The sequence below is a fragment of the Lucilia cuprina genome, chromosome 3 (genome assembly GCF_022045245.1).
Source record: "Lucilia cuprina isolate Lc7/37 chromosome 3, ASM2204524v1, whole genome shotgun sequence".
Classification (NCBI taxonomy): Eukaryota; Metazoa; Arthropoda; class Insecta; order Diptera; family Calliphoridae; genus Lucilia; species Lucilia cuprina.
Genome location: NC_060951.1, coordinates 64,373,068 through 64,377,596, shown reverse-complemented (window position 1 = coordinate 64,377,596; position 4,529 = coordinate 64,373,068).

Below are 4,529 nucleotides of genomic sequence, written 5' to 3'. Positions count from 1 at the left end.
AACTTACTAACTTACTAACTTACTAACTTACTAACTTACTAACTTACTAACTTACTAACTTACTAACTTACTAACTTACTAACTTACTAACTTACTTACTTACTAACAAACTAACTAACTAATTAATCAACTAACTGACTAAATTGGTCTATGACAGGTAATTTGTTTATGTATATATCCTTTTCGATAGAAAGACTAATTCGGTTGGAGTTATCGACAGAAGAGATTTATAAACTTATATTTTTGTAAATTTTAATAGCAATAAGTCAACTAGTAAGAAATCAAAACGTTTATATTATTCCAATATCATGCAGGAATAGACCAGTATTTAAAATGAAAGTTGATTTTGTTTTGAGATTATATATTTATTTTTTTATTAAAACGTTTAAAAACATCTTGTAAATTATAAAAATGTTACTAAATTCTTATCAACTAGGAAAAATTTAAAAAGAAATGTGATAAGAATTAAATTTATAAAATTAATTTTATGTAAAAAGAAAAAATCCAAATTTTGTTATTTATTGTGAGATTATAAATTTATTGAAAATATTTTTAAAGAATTTTAAACTTGAACTTTATTCTCTCAAGAGAAGAAAAATAAACAAGATGAATCATTTGTTAAAGGAATTTTTTATTATTTTTATTCTTAAAATTTCCACTTGTAATGTTCCTAATAAGTAAAATCCCGTTAAAGAATGGATGATTATAGGAATCTATGAGTTGTTTTTTTGTGATAAAAGGTAATGCTACTTTTGCAAGCAGAATATCTTATGATTTTGTTTATTGCAATACTTGAAACAAATCATATTTTGTTTAAAAACTCTCTAGAAACCTTTCCAGAATCATTTTATCAATATTTGTTTCGCTTTTTTTTAATGCACAGTTTCAAAAGTATTTGCCTTGATTTTCTCAAAAATATCATGCAATAATCTTAGAATTTTTAGTAAGAACATACATACGTATTTTGCGTGGTAATAAAAATGATAAAGTAGTGTATTTTAAAGAAATATAGATTTAGTTGTTCTTGGAGACAAAGTACTTTCACAAATGAATGAGATTCTGGAAACTAAAATGCAATCGTGGCTAATTAAAGCGTCGCTAAAATATGCGTCTGCATATTTCTATAAGAGTCTGGACTTTAAAACCTTATCTCTAAATTTAGAAGGCTATTTTTAAAATTTTAATTGAATTTTAAATACAATTTGTTACTGTAATAAAACGAATTATTTCTATGAAACCATGACATGAACTGTCTGATAGACATGACACAGATACAAAATGTGAATTAAAAACCATAATTAAATATTTTTTTCAATTAAATATTTTGTTATATTTTCATTGTTATTGTTATATTTATTTTATTTTAAATATTAATTTTTCATAAAATTTTTTTAATATGAAACGGAGCTAGAAGTTATCACTTGAATGGCAGCAATAAATGCAATAAAGATTAATTTTTGTATGCAAATATTTAATATTAAATACATTTTAGAATTATAATGTGAATATATTCATATATACAAATAAGTAAATAAATAATTTTAAATTTTGTGTTCAGATGTGCGTTCATTTACTGTACCGCAGTTTATTGTTCTTGTCTATATTTGTATATGTAGCGGGCTAATTATAGAAATATTATCTATTACAAACATTGTAAATGGCACCAACACCATTATTAGTTGTCTAATTAAATAAAAAACAATTATCAATAAAAGCGCGAATACAAATACAAGTTTACGTATTTCATTCAACGCGGCAGTAAGAAAAATATAGAAAGAAACATTAAGGAAGCTAAAGTCCATTATGATTGGCCTCGTGACGATGTGCACCAGTGGCAAAGGAAAATGCGCCGCAATTTAAATTGTTAAAAAAAAAAATAAATTATTTGCATATAATAACGTTTCTATAAAACATTGCTCCTAATTGTTATTTGGCTGTTAATATTTGAAAAATATTGGTCATGCATCTCGTAAGTCATTGCAATCAGCATAGAGGAAATTAAAATGAAATAGAAGTAGACCAATGACTGACTCTTAGAGTGATTGATATGAAAGTGTCATATGAATGAGAAATTCATTTTTTGGATGCGTTCTCTGACCGTTTAAAAAACTATGACTTAAAACATTTTTTGCAAGTATAAAAATTTGAAACATTACAAAGAATATCAAAGGATAAATCTCTGAAATATCTATTATTTGTTGTGTATTATTAAATCTATGACCGTATTAAATTGTAAGAAATTTAAGAAGAAGAAGCTCAAGGTAGTTAACCTGACGAACATAAAAAAATGCAAATGTGGGTTGAATCACAAAGATCCTAAAGAGAGCAAGAGTAGAAGTCTCCTTAAAAAGAGCAAGACTTTTATCAATAAATATTTTTCACATTTAATGAACCGATAGTGGCGTCGAAGACTATCCTTAGCTATATATGTATGTGTAAGTATAGTCAAAAGGAGTTAGTTAGATAGATAAATAAATAGATAGATAGATAGATAGATAGATAGATAGATAGACAGACAGACAGACAGACAGACAGACAGACAGACAGATAGATAGATAGATAGATAGATAGATAGATAGATAGATAGATAGATAGATAGATAGATAGATAGGTAGATAGGTAGATAGATAGATAGATAGATAGATAGATAGATAGATAGATAGATAGATAGATAGATAGATAGATAGATATATAGATAGATAGATAGATAGATAGATAGATAGATAGATAGATAGATAGATAGATAGATAGATAGATAGATAGATAGGTAGATAGATAGATAGATAGATAGATAGATAGGTATATACAGTATTGTTCGAAACATAAGCAACTTTTTTTTGGCATTGTATACAAAGTGCTATATTTTTTATTTTAATTGATTTATTCAAAATTATATAATTGATAATAATCACATTATGTGTCTATATTATAATAACAACAACAAAAGTTTAGTTCAATTTCGCTGTGATTTATAAGAAAATAATAACTGAATTAACTCCATAAATAGCTGTTCGAAACTTAAGCAACTTTTTGATCTTCTTATGAAAATCTTTGGTCCTTTTGAGTTCCAAACACTTTTATGGAATAGATTAGTTACTAGTGTAGTTCGAAATTAATCCCAAACGGATTTTAAGCCATTCGAAAGCAGCAATGTTTTCTAAAACTGCGAGTTTCGACCCAGCGCTTCAGAATGCCGAACAGCATCTCTAAGGGACTTGAGTCGGGACATTTTGATGGACAATCAAAGAGTTTGGGTCCCATTACTCGATAACTACTCTTAGATCAACTTTGCCAAAGGTTTTGGTTCATTATCATGCTGAAAATCGCAATAAAGTAAGTTTTTCTGTTCAATGTACTTAATCCTATGGTTCATTTTTATTTGCATTTCAACGTCAGGACTTTCTCTACTCACCAAAAATCTTGCCCACAACCTTAATTGTTTGACCTCCATGTTTTTTAAGCCTTTAATGTACGATCATGTAACCGCATATGAATCCCGCAGTGATATGGCACAGAGTTTACTTAAAGAAATTCGATTTTTTTACAAATTCTGTACAATTTTGGGTAGAATATTGAAATAGATTACGCAAGACTAATAAAAAAACAGTTTTATTTTTAAAGTGTCCACATTTTCCTTCTTAAATTCAGGAAAAGTATGGGAGGCTCAAATGCTGAAGGAAATATTATAACATATCCTTTTAGTAAAGGCCTAATAATGAATGGAGAGCAAAAATTTAAGGGTGTGGCCATGATTTTTGAAGAGAAGGGTTAGTCTTGATGTTGAAACACAAACAGAGTTGGATTGTTTTTCTTCTTGGGACGTTTTTCGCCAACAAAATGAATTATATGATTGAGAACAACAAACAGAACAAATTACTTAATGCGATTTTCAGCATGATAATGAACCAAAACTTTTGGAAAAGTTGATCTAAGAGTAGTTATCGAGTAATGCGACCCAAATTATTTGATTGTCCATCAAAATCTCCCGATTCAAGTCCCTTAGAGATGCTGTTCGGCATTCTGAATGAAGCGCTGGGTCGAAACTCAGCTTTCGAATGGCTTAAAATCCCTTTGGGATTAATTTCGAACTACACTAGTAACTAATCTATTCCATAAAGGTGTTTGGAACTCAAAAGGACCAAAGATTTTCATAAGAAGATCAAAAAGTTGCTTAAGTTTCGAACAGCTATTTATGGAGTTAATTCAGTTATTATTTTCTTGTAACTCACAGCGAAATGGAATTAAACTTTTGTTGTTGTTAGTATAATGTAGACACATAATATTATTATCAATTAAATAATTTTGAATAAATCAATTAAAATAGAAATTATAGCACTTTGTATACAATGCCAAAAAAAAGTTGCTTATGTTTCGAACAATACTGTAAATAGTTAGTTGGTTGGTTAGTTAGTTAGCTACATTTTTAGATAATATCTTATCCATAATTTATTAATAAACAAACTGTCTTGTGTAACCTTAAAATTCTCCACATTCCTTCTACTTACAACAACAGACTTATGCTCATTTCT